Genomic DNA, 23,115 nt, shown 5'->3' with positions numbered 1-23,115 from the left:
CCGGTTGGGGCGCGCATGCCGTCCACGCGGCATCGCGGCCCTGACGCGGTCCAGCGCGCGCGACCGACCGTTGCGTTGAGCGAGAGGAGGGGGAAGGTGCGGGCGCGAGGGAGGCCAGGCTGGCTTCGCTGGCTGGGCCGGTTGGTTTGCGCCAGCCAGCCAGTGAATAGTGTTGATATTTGGTAACGCAATCAGGAAATGATCCGCAAGCACACGGATATCGCTGAGCACTTCACCTGAGTGGTTATCCAGAGTATCGTATTTATATTTTACCACTAGGAGAAAGCGTGCATCTGACTAACTAAATCTATTACTACTAACCTTTAGGCTACAACCACAATGATTTAATGTGAGCAATGTATAGAGAAGACTACGACTAGACCCTCGTTCTAACCTTAGTAAGGATGATCTACTACTCTATTGGGGAGGCTTACGGAATCTAGACACGAAAGAGGATATTCAACCCGCACCTATAAACCCAACCGATCCTACTAACGGGATTATGGGCTATAAAGGTAGCTATGGAAATGTCACGTTCCTCGCTACTACCACGATCCGGCTAGACTGGGGATATCTATGAGTATCCTAACCCAAACACCACATTTACGCTAGAGATGATTACTCTAAACTCAACGTGAAGAGATCAAAGCAAACTCATAAACCAAAGAACAATAAAACAAACAACTTACTAGAATTTAGAAGTTGAAATACTGAAGAATCCTAGGAGCAAGCCTCGGGTTAGGAGACTTGATCCCACAAGTACAACCTCGGAGTAGTCACCGACAGGCCGGGCTTCCTCCGATCTACACCTCCACTCTATCTCTCTCAATCTAGAAGAACTAATTCTAATCTCACATTGGATGCTAAGCCCTAGGAGATTGGAACCCTAGAGGGACCTCTCTCTCTCTGAATCCTCTCTAGAAAATATGCTAATGAATAATGGGATTGCCCTCTTCCAGGGGCCAGGGGCCTTGCTTATATAGCCCTCTCAAATGAACATGGGTCGTCGGATCAAACCGGCCTTAATTGAACGGTTTTCCTTGATCCTCAGAGGCAGTGGAGCATAATCCATGAGACTCATGCTGATTGGCCACCATAGGGGGGCGAACGCCCTAGGGGGCAGGGCGGGTGCCCTACTACTGGGCCCGCTCGGCCTCCTGCTCATTCGTGTGGCTGAAAGCCCAAGTTTGGTTTTGGTAATTAATGACACCAAGTTGCTAATGCCCTGTGTTTAAGTGATTTGAGTTAGGCATAGCAACACATGTGATGAAGGAGCATGGTGACATGGAAGTGTGGCCACATGATCACAAAGGGATGAAGCATGAAGTGAAGATCATGATGATAGACGAGGAGCAAAAGTTATCAAGGCAAAGGTATGAACATAGGGTTTTACTTTTGCCGGTCTAAGATGAGTAGAGAAGTAATTGACCGGGTTTAGGATAGATAGCCGACTATCAAGAGGGGAAATCACGGTCATCTCTCGAATCAAGTGCTACTAGGTCCATGTCTTGAGCATATGCAATAGGATCCAGTAAAGAGCTAACCTAACTCCTTTGGGAAAATGTTTGTGAAAAGCTAACACACATGCACTTTGGTGGTGGACACTTGTTGGTGTTAGCACATTTGCAAAGGAGGTGGAGTTCCTAGGGTTGAGAGGGGTTTGGGTCTAGGATATATTTTCTATTGCGCCGGTGGGAAATTTTGGAGAAGTAGCGGAAGTGTTTCTCAGTGGGAAACACTCACCGGACGCTCAGTGCGGAGGCACCGGACGCTGGCCCGAGCGTCCGGTGTGCTGTCAGAGCTTGACTCTGCTAGGGTTGAGCACCGGATGCACTCTGGTAGCGTCCGGTGTGAGGGGTTTTTGCAACCCTCTCTGCGCACGACTCCGGTGAGCACCGGATCGTCCGGTGCCCAGAGCGTCCGGTGGTCCGTAGGTGACCGTTAGAATCTGACACGCGAGATTTAAAGAGGAGACGTGGCCTATCTCTGAGCACCAGACGCTGGGGGTCGAGCGTCCGGTGATCACTTAGTAGCGTCCGGTGCCCCCGTTTTCAGCCCAGTGAAAGTGGCGAACGGCTAGTTTCTTTGAGGGGCTTATAAATAGAAGGTGGCCGGCTTTGGGAGGTTCTCTCTTGCACATTTGATTACTTGAGGCATACTTTGAGCTAGAGAACACTCCCTCCACTCATCTCATTGCTTGATTGCTAATCCTTGTGAGATTGAGTGAGATTCAAGTGCATTGCTTTGAGAGTTGCATTTAGTGGCACTTGATTCTTGAGTTTGTTGTGGATTTCTTGTTACTCTTGGGTGTTTCCCGACGCCCTAGACAGCTTGGAGCAGTGGTGGTGTTGAGCTTGTGATTGGAGATTGTTTCGAGCCTCACCAAGTGATTTGTGAGGGGTTCTTGAGCCTTCCCCGCGGGAGATCGCAATTGGCTACTCTAGTGGATTGCTCGTGGCTTGGAGGATCCCCATCTTGTGAGTGGATGTGTGGCACCCGCTGAGGGTTTGGCTTTGGATTGCCAATTAGCTCGTGCTCCATCAAGTGGGTGTATCGCCACAACGAGGAGTAGCTTGGCGGGAAGCAAGTGAACCTCGGTAAAAAATCTTGTGTCATCTCTTGCCGAGGTTTCCATTGTGATTGTGTACGTGATTAGCTTGTGTAGCTTAGTTCTTGTTAGTATAGAGATGTTGTGCAGCCTTCTCTAGTTGTTGTGTTTTAGTGTTTAGCCTTCTTGCTAGAATTGTATAGGTGGCTTGCATAGCTTAGTTGTGCTAGTGCTAGAATAGCTTCGCCACTTATTTTACTAACTCACTTGTTTAGTAAAGTTTGTAGAATTTTAAATTGGCTATTCATCCCCCCTTTAGCCATTTGGACCTTTCAGTGGCTTCTAGACTCTTCTAGACCGAGAAAAATTGGTGCACACGTTAATATCTCTATGTAAACCTGACGTGTGGGCCTTTCCTCCATATTTCTTCATAACGCCTGTAGAAATAGATAAACAACAAAACTCATGGAATTCTGTCAGATCAAACCCTAATTCTAGGTGTTGCTTGCATATGGATCCTTTTCCTTATTTATTTGATGATTAAAATTAATACTTAAGGACCGTCAACAAACTCCCCCATACTTAGGCTTTTACTCGTCCTCGAGAAAAAGATGGTTCAGAAAAACAACTAGGTTTAAAACATTGTAAAGCATTCTTTTCATACCTAGAGGGTGTTGTAAAATGTCCATTGTGTACTGTAGTCAGGGAATTATATGGTCGAAGTAGAGATCCTTTCTTCTTCTCAACCCTGTCACTTCGAGTTTTTGTATATTTTTGAAAAGAAAACTTAGCATACCTTTATCCTCATAGGCGCTCTCACATCACTCATTTATCTTTCCTATATCTCACTGAGGTTGTTTTAATTTGCAGAAATTCTCAAGCTTACTTACCTTGCATTTATTGCCTAATCAAAACGGGGTCCGTGGAGAGGAATGCCATACTCATAGATCAAAGACTTTGAAAATTAAAAACTTGTCAACTCTTACTGGCATATTCCTTATTAGAGAGACCATGGGCTATCATTTTCTTTCTATCATATTTTTATCATCTCATATTTTTTTCTTAGGTGGATACGGGGTACCCCTAATTCTACTGCCGGACACTTGTCCATTTCTTTTCTGTGAGGTTTCCAAGCACTTCCTATATTTTATTTCCTCGAAATTCCTAGTTTTGCATAGCCCATGCCTATAATGCAATAATACTTCGGAAGAGTCAATCTTTCTGAATAAAAATGTCTTCATCTTAGGAGTATGTTAAATCTCTCAACAAGGGTCTAACTCATTTTGAACAAACTCAATACAAAGTGGGTAGCTTAAATTATCATAATTAATATTTGCAGGTTTAGCAGGAATATAAAACACTGAGGATGGTACCTATATTTTTAAAACTTTTTGAAAGAAATTCTCCAAGCAACAAAGATATCAAGAATAAGGTACTCATACTCTACCATCTCATATTCCACAATGACTTAAGTAATACAAGGTTTTTAAAATGTTTTTTTCAATAATTGCAGGTTTTTAGAAGATATCATCAAGTGAGATTGATCATGATTAGAAATATTTTATCTTTTTAATTTATCATGTTTAGAGACAATATTCTGCACGAACCAAGATGTATGTGTATGTGTATAAATAAAGCGTGCAGAGTATGTACCTGAATTGTGGAGAGGTGCAGTTGAAGTTCGTTTGACATGTCAGGGGATATCCCCCATACTTGTTTTTTGTTTTCTTGCATAAAAACAAAGTGGAGACACACGAGACATAATAATAATGAAGCAATCTATGCTTATTCTCTTGAGGCATTTATTACAATAAACCGACTAATGAATAATAAATCGAATCTAAACCAATTCTAATCGAATCTAATAATGAATAACTAAGATACAATCCTCAAGATCTAATCTGCACAGCTCAGCGGCACTCTAGCTCCTTTATCCTATCAGTGGCCCTGGAAAGGTCGCATCAAAGGTTGAGCACAGTAGTGTTCAAGTTAGAGACCTGCCTATTAAGGAAGTTAACCGAGGACTGGAGCTCCATCATTAGCTTCTCTGTCCCACAGACTTCCTTATCTATGTCGACTATAGTCTTACGACACTTAGGAGGTGTCTCGAAGGAGTTGAGGGCGTGCTTCGAGCTTCCTTCGGTGGGATGAAGCGAACCTTCGCTGCTCAGATTCCCTCGAAGTAGGGCCTCTCTTCATCCGTGGTGTAGCAGACGCTGTTGATCTCGCCGCTCCCGTTGGTCTTAACGCCTACAACCCTCTCATTGGGCTTGGGTGGCAGGACCCTCGTGCTGGCTGGCACCTTGATGATCGCCTCTTGCTTGGCTGATGGCCCCTTGAGAAGAAGGGGCTGCGGTGGCACGGTGAGAACTGGTTTGGACTAGTAGGATTAGGTGGTGCTACGCTGGCGTAATGGCATGGCTGTTAGCTGTCGCTCTGTGTTGGCTGGCACAAGCGTGTAGGCATCTGGATCTTCCTTGGGCTTCTTATTAAGGTCGTAGGGAATGATCTTCCAATCAGGGTTGAACTCGTCAGCCATTAGAGCAGCGAGAGACTAAGCAAGCTCTGATTGAGGAAGGACAGAATGAATGAACTGGTGTTTAAAGCTGACGTCAGAGGTCTGTTTATATAGGGGTCAAAAGTGCCTCTAGAATATTCCACGGGATAAATCCTGCTACCATACTTGCATAACAACCCATCCGTAGGATTTTTTGTATAGAGATGGGCGAGATTATCGTAACGGAAAAAGACGGCGGTGAGAGGGGCCAGGGGTAGGGCTCCTACCCTAATGCCTAGGGCGCCCGCCCTAGGCCTGCCTCATCTGCTAGCCCGCTCGTGAGTGAGTGTTTCTAGAAGTATTATTATCCCGAAAATATATACGTGGCCCAAAAACATCAGATTAAAAAGATCGGGCTTTAATTCTCCATTGGAAGGTAAAAATGGATCACATCGATTTCCTCTAATTTTTATTGGGTTCTAAAAATAATTTAAGAAATTGACCATTTACCTTGAATAACGTACCATCGTCATTTTGAAGTGTGATTGCTCCATGGGATGATGAATTGATTACCTTGTATGGTCCTTCCCATTTACTCTGGAGTTTTTCATGCCCGAAAAGCTTCACCCTAGAATTAAAAGGTAATACCTTATCTCCGGATGAGAACTCCTTCTTCTTGATTCTCTTGTCATGCCATCTTTTGACTCTATCTTTGTAGATCTTTGAATTGTGATATGCTTTCTCTCGCCATTCTTCCAATTCCGTTTATTGCGTCCTTCTATGATCTCCAGCAGCACTTAGGTCAATATTCCATCTCCTTATGGCCCAGTGTGCTTTGAACTCTAGTTCAACATGTAGGTGGCAAGTCTTCCCATATACCAATTGGTATGGAGATATCCCAATCGAGGTCTTGTATGCTGTCCGGTATGCCCAAAGTGCATCGGGTAACTTGTCCTTCCTGTTGTTCCCATCTCATTTACTGTTTTCTGAAGAATGTTCTTGATTTGCTTGTTGGAAGTCTCTGCCTGGCCACTTGTGTGAGGATGATAGGCGGTAGCAATGTTGTGGCGGATTCCATGTCTTGATAGATAGTGCTCGAACCGTTTGTCGATGAAATGCGATCCTCCATCACTTATCACTACTCTAGGGACTCCAAATCTTGGAAATATGATTTCTTGAAACATCCTCTTTGAACTTATGTTATCGGCATGCTTGCATGGTAGTGCCTCTACCCACTTGGAGACATAGTCAACCACCACCAAGATGAACTCACACTTCTTTGATGGGGGAAATAGACCCATGTAGTCTATTACCCAGACATCAAGGAGCTTTATCTGAAGGTTGTTGGTGAGTGGCATGGCATCTCTTGTATTTATGTTTCCGTGTCTTTGACATGGCCCACATCTTCTGATATATTGCTTCGTGTCTTCATACATTGTAGTCTAGTAGAATCCACACTGCCAGATCTTTGAATGTGTATAGAATGCTCCATAATGACCTCCATATGGTGATGAATGGCATCTGTCGATGATCTTCCATCCTTCCTCAGTGGTCACGCATCTCCTGAGTAAGCCATCAGAGCATACTCGGAAGAGATATGGCTCACCCCATATGTGTGAACGACTTTCTTGAAGAAGCTTCTTCTTGTTCGCTCCTGGTGGTACATACCCTGAAACAATAAAATTAACAATATCTGCATACTAGGGTTTAGACCTGTTGATTCCATAGAGCATGTCGTCCTAGAGTGAATCATTGATGGGTGTTTCCTATGGATTCTTAAAGTGCATTCTAGACAAGTGATCAACAACAAAATTTTCTACTCCCTTTTTATCTTTTATTTCTAAGTCAAATTCTTGGAGTAATAAGATCCATCTAATTAAGCGAGGTTTAGCATCTTTTTTAGTGAACAGATATTTCAGTGCAGCATGATCAGTGTAAACAATTATTTTAGCTCCAACTAAATAAGATCTAAATTTATCAATGGCAAAGACAACAGCTAGAAGCTCTTTTTTAGTGGTTGCATAATTAAATTGAGCTCGTATCAAAGTTTTACTAGCGTAAGCAATTGTATGATGCTTCTTATCTTTAGTTTGTCCCAAAACTGCCCCCAGAACATAATCACTTGCATAATACATAATTTCAAAAGGTAAAGACCAATCAGGGGGTTGAATGATTGGTGCAGAGATGAGTGCATTCTTTAATAATTCAAAAGCTATTAAACATGCATCATGAAATTCGAAAGGAGCATCCTTGGCTAGCAAAAGAGTAAGTGGTCTAGCAATAAATGAAAAATCTTTTATGAATCTGTGATAAAAACCAGCATGGCCAAGAAAGCTTCGAATTCCTTTTACATTCATAGGTGCCCTGCTTTATCTACCTCAATACCTCTTTCAGACACTAGGTGTCCCAGCACTATTCCTTCCCTAACCATAAAATGACATTTTCCCAATTAAGGACTAAGTGCTTTTCTTCGCATCTTTGCAAAACCTTGTCTACGTTTTCAAGACAACTATCAAAAGTTTTTCCATATACAGAGAAATCATCAATGAAAACTTCCATAATCTCTTCAATCATATCAGAAAATATAGACATCATGCTTCTTTGAACAGAAGCTGGTGCATTACATAGCGCAAAAGACATTCTACGACAAGCATACGTTCCATAAGGGCATGTAAAAGTGGTTTTGCTTTGATCATCTTAATGGATCGGGATCTGGTGATACCCTGAATATCCATCTAAGAAACAGAAGAACGAGTGGTTCGCTCACCGCTCTAACATCTCATCTATAAAGGGTATAGGAAGTGATCCTTTTTTTGTGGCTTTGTTCAGTTTTCTATAGTCTATGCACATCTGCCACCCTGTAATGGTGTGTTGCGTAATTAGCTTGTTCTTTTCATTCGTGACAACAGTCATGCCTCTCTTCTTAGGCATAACTTGAACTGGGCTCACCCACTCACTATGTGACACAGGATATATAATCCCTGCATGCAGCAACTTTATAACTTTTTTTAACTACTTCCCTCATCGCGTTATTAAGTCTATGTTAGGGCTCTCGAGAAGGTGAAACAGAATGATCTGTCGGAATGCGATGGGTGCAAATCATAGGACTGATTCCTGTAAGATCTTGGAGTGAGTAGCCAAAGACTGAGTGATGTTTTTCTAGAATAGTCATTAATCGCAGAGTTTGCTCCTGAGTGAGTTTATCAATGATGATTATAGGAATCTCTAGATTATTATTCAGGAAAGCATAGGTAAGACTCGGTGGTAAAGGTTTAAGCTCTATGGGAGGTCTAGGTGTTTCTGCAAACTCATCTAAGGGTTCAGGTTCAAAAGGTCTAGCCTCCTCTTCTATGAAGAACGGGGCTTCTTCTTCTAAGTCTGGTTCATTTAAAAGCTCTAGAGACGCAACTTTTACCTCTTCCATAGGATCAGGCAGAAGATATGACTCGGTCTTATTATTCAAAGAATGAGAAATTGTTATTGGAAATTTGAAATCTTTTCCAAAAGAAATGTGTAGCTTTCCAGTTTGACCTTCATAAAGGAGTCTTCTAAAAGGTTGTCCTATCAACTGGTTGAAGTCTCATGTATCAAAGATATAAAATTTCAAATGAACCATGGAGCCTTCTACCATAAAGGGTAGGACATTCACAATTCCAAGACAGGGGACTAATTGTCCTGAAGAATTCTTTATGAACTTTGTTGTGTGGGTTAATGTTAATTTTCCAAATAATTTATGTGCAAAAGCTTTAGACATGATGTTGATCCCCACAACAGGATTATAGAGCAGCATCAAATTGATCAGAATTATAAGCACAGCGTATAGGTATAGGAGGTGTATCCAAATGGATGACTTCAGAGGAAAGCTCTGATTCCTCCAACCATTCACTACTCATGATTGAAATAAGCTCTCTCAATTGATATTCATTTGGTAAACAAATGCTAGAATGGCCGCTTTGGGGTTTGTTGATAGAACGGTAATTTGAAATATTTCCAAAATCGACAAAAAGATCAGATTCTATATCCAACATGAAATCAGGTGGTGGAATTTCTTCCTTTTGTGGCTCAGAACTTGGGATAGCTAAAGCAGATGAAGAATTTGGCAGAGTGTCTACTTCGGCTTCGTAGGTTTCATCATGTACGGTATTATCTATCTCAGCTTCTAGGATTCTGTCTAAGATTGCCCTAGCTTCATCAGTTGGGATACGAAAGAAAGAACCTCTAGACATTGTATGTAGCAATTGTTTATGATTTTTCTAAAGACCTCAAAAGAAATGTAAAAGAAGAATAGGGTCTTCAAGATTATGTTTTGGACCAGATTCTAAAAGCTCAGAAAAACATTTCTAGGATTTTTCCAAAGTTTCATTTTCTTTTTGTTTAAAAGATAGAACTTCGAGTCTAAGGTCGGCGATCCGGTCGAGGGAATAAAAATCTAGACAAAAGTTGGCTCATAAAACTCCCCATTCACCTCATTGTTTACTTACCTTCTGTCTATACCATTGTCTAGCTTCTCCCCTTAAATAAAAAGGAAAAACCTTCCAACGTAAAGTTTTATCAGAAATGCCTTCAATGCGAATACAATCGTATGTTTGCTCAAAATCTCTAATATGAATGTAAGGGTTTTTGTGTTCCTTTCCCAAAAAAGATAGGTTCTCAATCATGGCAATTAACCTCGAACTTAACCTATACTGGGATGTTTGGATAGACTGTGATAACTCCCATGGTAAAAGGTCAGTTTTCGAAGGTGTTGCAAATTGATAAATCGATTTAGAATCTTGGTTTTCCATAATGTAACAATAAATAAAATAGAGAATATAAAAATATAAGAAAAGATAAAAGTATAAATAGAAGCTAGTAGCAAGACTCAAGGTTATCTCAGCAAACCGTATTTCTTCCCGACAATGGCGCCGTAAATGTTTGTTGATATTTGGTAATGCAATCAGGAAATGATCCGCGAGCGCACAGATATCGATGAGCACTTCACCGGGGAGGTTATCTAGAGTATTGTATTTATATTTTACCACTGGGAGAAAGCGTGCATCTAACTAACGAAATCTATTACTACTAACCTTTAGGCTACAACCACTATGATTTGATGTGAGCGATGTATAGAGAAGACTATGACTGCACCATTGTTCTAACCTTGGTAAGGATGATCTACTGCTCTATTGGGGAGTCTTATGGAATCCAGACACCAAAGAGGATGTTCAACCCACACCTATAAACCCTACCGATCCTGCTAACGGGATTATGGGCTACAAAGGTAGCTACGGAAAAGTCACGTTTCTTGCTACCACCACGATCGGGCTAGATAGGGGATATCTATGAGTATTCTAGCCCAAACACCAAGTTTACGCTAGAGATGATTACTCTAAACTCTACGCGAAGAGATCAAAGTAAACTCATAAACCAAAGAACAATAAAACAAAGAACTTACTAGAATTTAGAAGTCGAAATACTGAAGAATCCTAGGAGCAAGCATCGGGTTAGGAGACTTGATCCCATAGGTACATCCTCGGAGTAGACACCGACAGGTCGGGCTTCCTACGATCTACACCTCCACTCTATCTCTCTCAATCTAGAAGAACTAATTCTAATCTCACATTGGATGTTAAGACCTAGGAGATTAGAACCCTAGAGGGACCTCTCTATCTCTGAATCCTCGCGCCCTGCTGCTAGGCCCGCTCGGCCTCCCGCTCATTCGTGTGGCTTCTAGACTCTTCTAGACCGAGGAAAATTGGTGCACGTGTTAATATCTCTATGTAAACCCGACATGTGGGTCTTTCCACAATATTTCCAGATAACCCCCCTGCAAAAATAGATAAACAGCAAAACTCATAGAATTCTGTCACATCAAACCCTAATTCTAGGTGTTGCTTGCATATGTATCATTTTCCTTTTTTTATTTCATGATTAAAATTAATACTTAAGGACCATCAACAAACAGCCCCTTCCCCCTTTTTAATTTCTTTTTCCAAAAATCGTAAACACCAATTTTGAGACTTTTGCAAAGCTTTTTAGGATTTGAGGTAAAAGAGAAAATATTCCCCATAAAATACTCTACAACTTTGTTTTAAAGTGCAAACCTGTTGACGCCGTTTTTGGACGCGTATCCAGGAATCGGTAAAGAATAGATCGGCAGAAGGAACAACGGTAACTGATCTACAGGGAAGTTGCCAATGAGGGTGATTGCCGATGAAGAGACGGCTGAATGTGACTAAGTCCAGAAGTGGTGACGTGTTCGTGCCGATGGTCAGCGTTAGTCTTTGCCGATGGCTATGATAAGAAGTCTGCCGATGACTCAGAAGAGGAACGTGAAGGCTGCCGATTGACCTGTGGTGGTGTCCCGGTCTGTTACGGGAGCATAGTTTTATGTTTTCCATAGATATTTTAATTCATTTTGTATATTGATTTCGATTAATTTGAAGTTTGAGTCCTAGTCGTGTATGATTATAGCTCTTTGAGCAGGGTATAAATGTAGACCCTAGGGCCTTGTAATGAGATATCTATCAATCAATCAAACATAAGTTTTTACTCTGTTGATGCAAAAACTGATCTGCAAACACAAAGGGCTAATACCCGATTCAAACGTTAAGGCGTGCCAGCCGATTTGACCTTACTATCGGCAAAGGTGATAACTCAAATACTTTGGTCCCGACAACAGCGATGTGTCCGGATGTCACGGCCAAGAGGTATTCACACGGAACTCGAGAATACGCCAAGCCTAAGTCGACAAATTCTTGAGAACTCTTAAATAAAACAGAAAATATGACGAAGTCGTCGAAAAGTAGATGCTGGAATATGAATATAAACTTGTGTTTGATTGATTGATCGATTCTCTATTACATGGCCCTAGGGTCTACATTTATACCCTGCTCAGAGAGCTACAATCAGACACGACTAGGACTCGAATTCCAAACTAAACAGAATCCGTATACAAAACGATTTTAGATAACCAAGGAAAACATAGAACCATCCCCTCGTAACCGACCGGGATACTGCCACAGATCAATCGGCAACCTCCACGCTTCCTTTCAGAGTCATTGGCAGTCTCCCTGTTATGGCCATCGACAAGCACCAATATTGATCATCGGTAAGAACACGTCACCACCCCTGGACTTAGTCACATTCACTCGTCTCTTCATCGGCAGCTCCCCTCATCGGCAACTCCTCTGCAGTCTAGTTACTGTTGCTCCGCCTGCCGACCTGTACTCTACTGGTCTCCGTGCACGTGTCCAAAAACGGTGTCAACACATGCCCCCCAGTTTTGGAGTATGAATTTCTTAATGCTCCAAAATTCTCTCCATTAATGACGCCTTTCCGCAGTTAATTCTCCCAATTTGTCAACCGACCGTTAAAGCCGAACAACCCTTGATGCGTCACGTTGTCCCGATCTTCACGACGTAGGATGAACACCGATAACTAGCTGAAGAACAGCCGGATAACTTGCTGCAAGCAGCGATAACTAGTGCAACCTGGCAAATAAAACTCGAAGCCAACCACCGTCTTTAACCAGCAACCTGAATCGAGGATTCGCCCAACCACACTCTCAAGGAATCAACCAACACAGCCTACAATCAATCAAGGAATACCTTGAAGGGAGTAGGAGCACCAATTGGGAGCGGATGAAGCCGCCGCCTATGTAATCCCGCGAGGAAATCACAAGAGCAAAGGGGTAGAGATCAATCTCTGGATTTGTTAGCACGCAGCTGAACAAAGGGGTTCTGTATTTCAATTATCAAAGTCTGAGATTACAATGAGTCTTAGGGGGTATTTATACTAGCAACAGCCCTGCTAGATAGGTATGAAAACGAAATAGAGTTTCTGAGGGAAGACAATGTGAAAGGTCCCCTCGAAATGGATTCCCGAAGTGGCTTCGCGTGACTGTTGGCCTCCAGAGCAGTTTCCAATAAACTGACCATAACCTTTTATTGGGAAGTCCAAATGATGAACAGTTTCTTGGGTGTGAAACTAGACTCAAAGGGCTTTCCAGAAATGTATGCGAACCAGCACGAAACGTTGTAGATTGGTACAGTTTTACTTGGCAAGTTGTACCAACATTCTGTCACGACAGACTATTGACCTTCTGAGCAGTCTGTACTAATTCTGGTCTGCAGGCAATATGGAGTATCCAAACTGGTCGCCACTAGATTCATTGGAAAGTAGACTCATCAAGCTTTCCAACAAGTACTCATGGACCTTCATAGCTTTTGTGAGTAAAAAGTTATGAAGATTCTTTGCACTGGTCCGTTTTTGACTTCCACTGGTCCGTTTTTTGACTTCTTCTGGAACTTGCACTGGTCCGTTCTTTATGGTCCGATTCTTCCTTCTCTTCTTCTATATACCTGAGCACAATCAAGGTACAAGACTTAGGTAGTATATAATTATCATTAATGTTAAAATGAATCTCAGAAATTAGCGCGTGGACCTCTTGTTGTAGCTTCTTTGCACGACTACGTGTAATCGGTCCATCGATGACTTGAGCTAGTGTCGGTGTAGGTGAAACTTGAGTGGGTGTAGCTTGACTTGGAGCTTGTGACATCTTGCTTGGTGGCGTGGTCATATCATCCTCCCCCCCTTGAAAAGGAGTCGTCCTCGACTCTAAAGTGTCTTCACTTGTGAATGGTGAGAGATCAGCAACATTGAAGGAGTTGCTCACGCCATAACTTGCAGGAAGTTCAATCTTGTATGCATTGTCATTGATCTTCTCAAGAACACGAAATGGACCATCTCCTTGTGGCAGCAATGTGGATTTGCGCTGCTGAGGAAAGCGATCCTTGCGCAAGTGTAGCCACACCAAGTCCCCGGGTTCAAATAACACCTTCTTCCTATGTTTGTTCATACTTGCAGCCTTGCGTCCTGCCTTCAGTTCAATTGCTTCCTTGGTCTTCTCGTGTACCTTCTTGATGTATGCAGCACGCTTGGAGGCTTCCATATTGGTTCTTTCCTGTAATGGAAGGGGCAACAAATCTATCGGAGCAATAAGTTTGAACCCATATACAATTTCAAAAGGACACATATTAGTGGTAGAGTGTACTGCCCTGTTATATGCAAACTCCACATGTGGCAAGCATTCCTCCCAAACCTTCAGGTTCTTTTTCACCATAGTACGCAGCAACATTGACAATGTGCGATTCACCACTTCAGTTTGTCCATCGGTTTGAGGGTGACAAGTGGTGGAGAACAAAAGCTTGGTTCCGAGCTTTGCCCATAATGTTTTCCAAAAATAGCTAACAAACTTGACATCACGATCAGATACAATGGTTCTAGGCATTCCATGCAGGCGCACAATTTCCCTGAAGAACAAATTAGCAATATGTGAAGCATCGTTGCTCTTGTTACAATGAATAAAATGAGCCATCTTTTAAAATTAATACTTAAGGACCGTCAACAAACTCCCCCATACTTAGGCTTTTACTCGTCCTCGAGAAAAAGATGGTTCAGAAAATCAACTAGGTTTAAAACATTGTAAAGCATTCTTTTCATACCTAGAGGGTGTTGTAAAATGTCCATTGTGTACTGTAGTCAGGGAATTATATGGTCGAAGTAGAGATCCTTTCTTCTTCTCAACCCTGTCACTTCGAGTTTTTGTATATTTTTGAAAAGAAAACTTAGCATACCTTTATCCTCATAGGCGCTCTCACATCACTCATTTATCTTTCCTATATCTCACTGAGGTTGTTTTAATTTGCAGAAATTCTCAAGCTTACTTACCTTGCATTTATTGCCTAATCAAAACGGGGTCCGTGGAGAGGAATGCCATACTCATAGATCAAAGACTTTGAAAATTAAAAACTTGTCAACTCTTACTGGCATATTCCTTATTAGAGAGACCATGGGCTATCATTTTCTTTCTATCATATTTTTATCATCTCATATTTTTTTCTTAGGTGGATACGGGGTACCCCTAATTCTACTGCCGGACACTTGTCCATTTCTTTTCTGTGAGGTTTCCAAGCACTTCCTATATTTTATTTCCTCGAAATTCCTAGTTTTGCATAGCCCATGCCTATAATGCAATAATACTTTGGAAGAGTCAATCTTTCTGAATAAAAATGTCTTCATCTTAGGAGTATGTTAAATCTCTCAACAAGGGTCTAACTCATTTTGAACAAACTCAATACAAAGTGGGTAGCTTAAATTATCATAATTAATATTTGCAGGCATATAAAACACTGAGGATGGTACCTATATTTTTAAAACTTTTTGAAAGAAATTCTCCAAGCAACAAAGATATCAAGAATAAGGTACTCATACTCTACCATCTCATATTCCACAACGACTTAAGTAATACAAGGTTTTTAAAATGTTTTTTTCAATAATTGCAGGTTTTTAGAAGATATCATCAAGTGAGATTGATCATGATTAGAAATATTTTATCTTTTTAATTTATCATGTTTAGTGACAATATTCTGCACGAACCAAGATGTATGTGTATGTGTACAAATAAAGCGTGCAGAGTATGTACCTGAATTGTGGAGAGGTGCAGTTGAAGTTCGTTTGACATGTCAGGGGATATCCCCCATACTTGTTTTTTATTTTCTTGCATAAAAACAAAGTGGAGACACACGAGACATAATAATAATGAAGCAATCTATACTTATTCTCTTGAGGCATTTATTACAATAAACCGACTAATGAATAATAAATCGAATCTAAACCAATTCTAATCGAATCTAATAATGAATAACTAAGATACAATCCTCAAGATCTAATCTGCACAGCTCAGCGGCACTCTAGCTCCTTTATCCTATCAGTGGCCCTGGAAAGGTCGCATCAAAGGTTGAGCACAGTAGTGTTCAAGTTAGAGACCTGCCTATTAAGGAAGTTAACCGAGGACTGGAGCTCCATCATTAGCTTCTCTGTCCCACAGACTTCCTTATCTATGTCGACTATAGTCTTACGACACTTAGGAGGTGTCTCGAAGGAGTTGAGGGCGTGCTTCGAGCTTCCTTCGGTGGGATGAAGCGAACCTTCGCTGCTCAGATTCCCTCGAAGTAGGGCCTCTCTTCATCCGTGGTGTAGCAGACGCTGTTGATCTCGCCGCTCCCGTTGGTCTTAACGCCTACAACCCTCTCATTGGGCTTGGGTGGCAGGACCCTCGTGCTGGCTGGCACCTTGATGATCGCCTCTTGCTTGGCTGATGGCCCCTTGAGAAGAAGGGGCTGCGATGGCACGGTGAGAACTGGTTTGGACTAGTAGGATTAGGTGGTGCTACGCTGGCGTAATGGCATGGCTGTTAGCTGTCGCTCTGTGTTGGCTGGCACAAGCGTGTAGGCATCTGGATCTTCCTTGGGCTTCTTATTAAGGTCGTAGGGAATGATCTTCCAATCAGGGTTGAACTCGTCAGCCATTAGAGCAGCGAGAGACTAAGCAAGCTCTGATTGAGGAAGGACAGAATGAATGAACTGGTGTTTAAAGCTGACGTCAGAGGTCTGTTTATATAGGGGTCAAAAGTGCCTCTAGAATATTCCACGGGATAAATCCTGCTACCATACTTGCATAACAACCCATCCGTAGGATTTTTTGTATAGAGATGGGCGAGATTATCGTAACGGAAAAAGACGGCGGTGAGAGGGGCCAGGGGTAGGGCTCCTACCCTAATGCCTAGGGCGCCCGCCCTAGGCCTGCCTCATCTGCTAGCCCGCTCGTGAGTGAGTGTTTCTAGAAGTATTATTATCCCGAAAATATATACGTGGCCCAAAAACATCAGATTAAAAAGATCAGGCTTTAATTCTCCATTGGAAGGTAAAAATGGATCACGTCGATTTCCTCTAATTCTTTATTGGGTTCTAAAAATAATTTAAGAAATTGACCATTTACCTTCAATAACGTACCATCGTCATTTTGAAGTGTGATTGCTCCATGGGATGATGAATTGATTACCTTGTATGGTCCTTCCCATTTACTCTGGAGTTTTTCATGCCCGAAAAGCTTCACCCTAGAATTAAAAGGTAATACCTTATCTCCGGATGAGAACTCCTTCTTCTTGATTCTCTTGTCATGCCATCTTTTGACTCTATCTTTGTAGATCTTTGAATTGTGATATGCTTTCTCTCGCCATTCTTCCAATTCCGATTATTGCGTCCTTCTATGATCTCCAGCAGCACTTAGGTCAATATTCCATCTCCTTATGGCCCAGTGTGCTTTGAACTCTAGTTCAACATGTAGGTGGCAAGTCTTCCCATACACCAATTGGTATGGAGATATCCCAATCGAGGTCTTGTATGCTGTCCGGTATGCCCAAAGTGCATCGGGTAACTTGTCCTTCCTGTTGTTCCCATCTCATTTACTGTTTTCTGAAGAATGTTCTTGATTTGCTTGTTGGAAGTCTCTGCCTGGCCACTTGTGTGAGGATGATAGGCGGTAGCAATGTTGTGGCGGATTCCATGTGTTGATAGATAGTGCTCGAACCGTTTGTCGATGAAATGCGATCCTCCATCACTTATCACTACTCTAGGGACTCCAAATCTTGGAAATATGATTTCTTGAAACATCCTCTTTGAACTTATGTTATCGGCATGCTTGCATGGTAGTGCCTCTACCCACTTGGAGACATAGTCAACCACCACCAAGATGAACTCACACTTCTTTGATGGGGGAAATAGACCCATGTAGTCTATTACCCAGACATCAAGGAGCTTTATCTGAAGGTTGTTGGTGAGTGGCATGGCATCTCTTGTATTTATGTTTCCGTGTCTTTGACATGGCCCACATCTTCTGATATATTGCTTCGTGTCTTCATACATTGTAGTCTAGTAGAATCCACACTGCCAGATCTTTGAATGTGTATAGAATGCTCCATAATGACCTCCATATGGTGATGAATGGCATCTGTCGATGATCTTCCATCCTTCCTCAGTGGTCACGCATCTCCTGAGTAAGCCATCAGAGCATACTCGGAAGAGATATGGCTCACCCCATATGTGTGAACGACTTTCTTGAAGAAGCTTCTTCTTGTTCGCTCCTGGTGGTACATACCCTGAAACAATAAAATTAACAATATCTGCATACTAGGGTTTAGACCTGTTGATTCCATAGAGCATGTCGTCCTAGAGTGAATCATTGATGGGTGTTTCCTATGGATTCTTAAAGTGCATTCTAGACAAGTGATCAACAACAAAATTTTCTACTCCCTTTTTATCTTTTATTTCTAAGTCAAATTCTTGGAGTAATAAGATCCATCTAATTAAGCGAGGTTTAGCATCTTTTTTAGTGAACAGATATTTCAGTGCAGCATGATCAGTGTAAACAATTATTTTAGCTCCAACTAAATAAGATCTAAATTTATCAATGGCAAAGACAACAGCTAGAAGCTCTTTTTTAGTGGTTGCATAATTAAATTGAGCTCGTATCAAAGTTTTACTAGCGTAAGCAATTGTATGATGCTTCTTATCTTTAGTTTGTCCCAAAACTGCCCCCAGAACATAATCACTTGCATAATACATAATTTCAAATGGTAAAGACCAATCAGGGGGTTGAATGATTGGTGCAGAGATGAGTGCATTCTTTAATAATTCAAAAGCTATTAAACATGCATCATGAAATTCGAAAGGAGCATCCTTGGCTAGCAAAAGAGTAAGTGGTCTAGCAATAAATGAAAAATCTTTTATGAATCTGCGATAAAAACCAACATGGCCAAGAAAGCTTCGAATTCCTTTTACATTCATAGGTGCCCTGCTTTATCTACCTCAATACCTCTTTCAGACACTAGGTGTCCCAGCACTATTCCTTCCCTAACCATAAAATGACATTTTCCCAATTAAGGACTAAGTGCTTTTCTTCGCATCTTTGCAAAACCTTGTCTACGTTTTCAAGACAACTATCAAAAGTTTTTCCATATACAGAGAAATCATCAATGAAAACTTCCATAATCTCTTCAATCATATCAGAAAATATAGACATCATGCTTCTTTGAACAGAAGCTGGTGCATTACATAGCGCAAAAGACATTCTACGACAAGCATACGTTCCATAAGGGCATGTAAAAGTGGTTTTGCTTTGATCATCTTAATGGATCGGGATCTGGTGATACCTTGAATATCCATCTAAGAAACAGAAGAACGAGTGGTTCGCTCACCGCTCTAACATCTCATCTATAAAGGGTATAGGAAGTGATCCTTTTTTCGTGGCTTTGTTCAGTTTTCTATAGTCTATGCACATCCGCCACCCTGTAATGGTGTGTTGCGTAATTAGCTTGTTCTTTTCATTCGTGACAACAGTCATGCCTCTCTTCTTAGGCATAACTTGAACTGGGCTCACCCACTCACTATGTGACACAGGATATATAATCCCTGCATGCAGCAACTTTATAACTTTTTTTAACTACTTCCCTCATCGCGTTATTAAGTCTATGTTAGGGCTCTCGAGAAGGTGAAACAGAATGATCTGTCGGAATGCGATGGGTGCAAATCATAGGACTGATTCCTGTAAGATCTTGGAGTGAGTAGCCAAAGACTGAGTGATGTTTTTCTAGAATAGTCATTAATCGCAGAGTTTGCTCCTGAGTGAGTTTATCAATGATGATTATAGGAATCTCTAGATTATTATTCAGGAAAGCATAGGTAAGACTCGGTGGTAAAGGTTTAAGCTCTATGGGAGGTCTAGGTGTTTCTGCAAACTCATCTAAGGGTTCAGGTTCAAAAGGTCTAGCCTCCTCTTCTATGAAGAACGGGGCTTCTTCTTCTAAGTCTGGTTCATTTAAAAGCTCTAGAGACGCAACTTTTACCTCTTCCATAGGATCAGGCAGAAGATATGATTCGGTCTTATTATTCAAAGAATGAGAAATTGTTATTGGAAATTTGAAATCTTTTCCAAAAGAAATGTGTAGCTTTCCAGTTCGACCTTCATAAAGGAGTCTTCTAAAAGATTGTCCTATCAACAGGTTGAAGTCTCATGTATCAAAGATATAAAATTTCAAATGAACCATGGAGCCTTCTACCATAAAGGGTAGGACATTCACAATTCCAAGACAGGGGACTAATTGTCCCGAAGAATTCTTTATGAACTTTGTTGTGTGGGTTAATTTTAATTTTCCAAATAATTTATGTGCAAAAGCTTTAGACATGATGTTGATCCCCACAACAGGATTATAGAGCAGCATCAAATTGATCAGAATTATAAGCACAGCGTATAGGTATAGGAGGTGTATCCAAATGGATGACTTCAGAGGAAAGCTCTGATTCCTCCAACCATTCACTACTCATGATTGAAATAAGCTCTCTCAATTGATATTCATTTGGTAAACAAATGCTAGAATGGCCGCTTTGGGGTTTGTTGATAGAACGGTAATTTGAAATATTTCCAAAATCGACAAAAAGATCAGATTCTATATCCAACATGAAATCAGGTGGTGGAATTTCTTCCTTTTGTGGCTCAGAACTTGGGATAGCTAAAGCAGATGAAGAATTTGGCAGAGTGTCTACTTCGGCTTCGTAGGTTTCATCATGTACGGTATTATCTATCTCAGCTTCTAGGATTCTGTCTAAGATTGCCCTAGCTTCATCAGTTGGGATACGAAAGAAAGAACCTCTAGACATTGTATGTAGCAATTGTTTATGATTTTTCTAAAGACCTCAAAAGAAATGTAAAAGAAGAATAGGGTCTTCAAGATTATGTTTTGGACCAGATTCTAAAAGCTCAGAAAAAAATTTCTAGGATTTTCCCAAAGTTTCATTTTCTTTTTGTTTAAAAGATAGAACTTCGAGTCTAAGGTCGGCGATCCGGTCGAGGGAATAAAAATCTAGACAAAAGTTGGCTCATAAAACTCCCCATTCACCTCATTGTTTACTTACCTTCTGTCTATACCATTGTCTAGCTTCACCCCTTAAATAAAAAGGAAAAACCCTCCAACGTAAAGTTTTATCAGAAATGCCTTCAATGCGAATACAATCGTATGTTTGCTCAAAATCTCTAATATGAATGTAAGGGTTTTTGTGTTCCTTTCCCAAAAAAGATAGGTTCTCAACCATGGCAATTAACCTCGAACTTAACCTATACTGGGATGTTTGGATAGACTGTGATAACTCCCATGGTAAAAGGTTAGTTTTCGAAGGTGTTGCAAATTGATAAATCGATTTAGAATCTTGGTTTTCCATAACGTAACAATAAATAAAATAGAGAATATAAAAAGATAAGAAAAGATAAAAGTATAAATAGAAGCTAGTAGCAAGACTCAAGGTTATCTCAGCAAACCGTATTTCTTCCCGACAATGGCGCCGTAAATGTTTGTTGATATTTGGTAATGCAATCAGGAAATGATCCGCGAGCGCACAGATATCGATGAGCACTTCACCGGGGAGGTTATCTAGAGTATTGTATTTATATTTTACCACTAGGAGAAAGCATGCATCTAACTAACGAAATCTATTACTACTAACCTTTAGGCTACAACCACTATGATTTGATGTGAGCGATGTATAGAGAAGACTATGACTGCACCATTGTTCTGACCTTGGTAAGGATGATCTACTGCTCTATTGGGGAGTCTTATGGAATCCAAACACCAAAGAGGATGTTCAACCCACACCTATAAAACCCTACCGATCCTGCTAACGGGATTATGGGCTACAAAGGTAGCTACGGAAAAGTCACGTTTCTTGCTACCACCACGATCGGGCTAGATAGGGGATATCTATGAGTATTCTAGCCCAAACACCAAGTTTACGCTAGAGATGATTACTCTAAACTCTACGCGAAGAGATCAAAGTAAACTCATAAACCAAAGAACAATAAAACAAAGAACTTACTAGAATTTAGAAGTCGAAATACTGAAGAATCATAGGAGCAAGCATCGGGTTAGGAGACTTGATCCCGTAGGTACATCCTCGGAGTAGACACCGACAGGTCGGGCTTCCTACGATCTACACCTCCACTCTATCTCTCTCAATCTAGAAGAACTAATTCTAATCTCACATTGGATGTTAAGACCTAGGAGATTGGAACCCTAGAGGGACCTCTCTATCTGTGAATCGTCGCGCCCTGCTGCTAGGCCCGCTCGGCCTCCCGCTCATTCGTGTGGCTTCTGGACTCTTCTAGACCGAGGAAAATTGGTGCACGTGTTAATATCTCTATGTAAACCCGACATGTGGGTGTTTCCACAATATTTCCAGATAACCCCCTGCAAAAATAGATAAACAGCAAAACTCATGGAATTCTGTCACATCAAACCCTAATTCTAGGTGTTGCTTGCATATGTATCATTTTCCTTTTTTTTATTTCATGATTAAAATTAATACTTAAGGACCATCAACAAACAGCCCCTTCCCCATTTTTAATTTCTTTTTCCAAAAATCGTAAACACCAATTTTGAGACTTTTGCAACGCTTTTTAGGATTTGAGGTAAAAGAGAAAATATTCCCCATAAAGTGCAAACCTGTTGACGCCGTTTTTGGACGCGTATCCAGGAATCGGTAAAGAATAGATCGGCAGAAGGAACAACGGTAACTGATCTACAGGGAAGTTGCCAATGAGGGTGATTGCCGATGAAGAGACGGCTGAATGTGACTAAGTCCAGAAGTGGTGACGTGTTCGTGCCGATGGTCAGCGTTAGTCTTTGCCGATGGCTATGATAAGAAGTCTGCCGATGACTCGGAAGAGGAACGTGAAGGCTGCCGATTGACCTGTGGTGGTGTCCCGGTCTGTTACGGGAGCATAGTTTTATGTTTTCCATAGATATTTTAATTCATTTTGTATATTGATTTCGATTAATTTGAAGTTTGAGTCCTAGTCGTGTGTGATTGTAGCTCTTTGAGCAGGGTATAAATGTAGACCCTAGGTCCTTGTAATGAGATATCTATCAATCAATCAAACATAAGTTTTTACTATGTTGATGCAAAAACTGATCTGCAAACACAAAGGGCTAATACCCGATTCAAACGTTAAGGCGTGCCAGCCGATTTGACCTTACTATCGGCAAAGGTGATAACTCAAATACTTTGGTCCCGACAACAGCGATGTGCCCGGATGTCACGGCCAAGAGGTATTCACACGGAACTCGAGAATACGCCAAGCCTAAGTCGACAAATTCTTGAGAACTCTTCAATAAAACAGAAAATATGACGAAGTCGTCGAA

The 23,115-nt window shown here is 41.3% G+C and overlaps 1 pseudogene; it reads right to left on the bottom strand.

The window, feature by feature from the left end:
• Window positions 1–18,289, bottom strand: part of LOC110435903 — a 46,085-nt pseudogene extending 27,796 nt beyond the window's left edge.

This window comes from Sorghum bicolor, chromosome 5 (assembly GCF_000003195.3).
Source record: "Sorghum bicolor cultivar BTx623 chromosome 5, Sorghum_bicolor_NCBIv3, whole genome shotgun sequence".
NCBI lineage: Eukaryota > Viridiplantae > Streptophyta > Magnoliopsida > Poales > Poaceae > Sorghum > Sorghum bicolor.
This window is presented reverse-complemented; position numbering and strand designations above follow the sequence as displayed.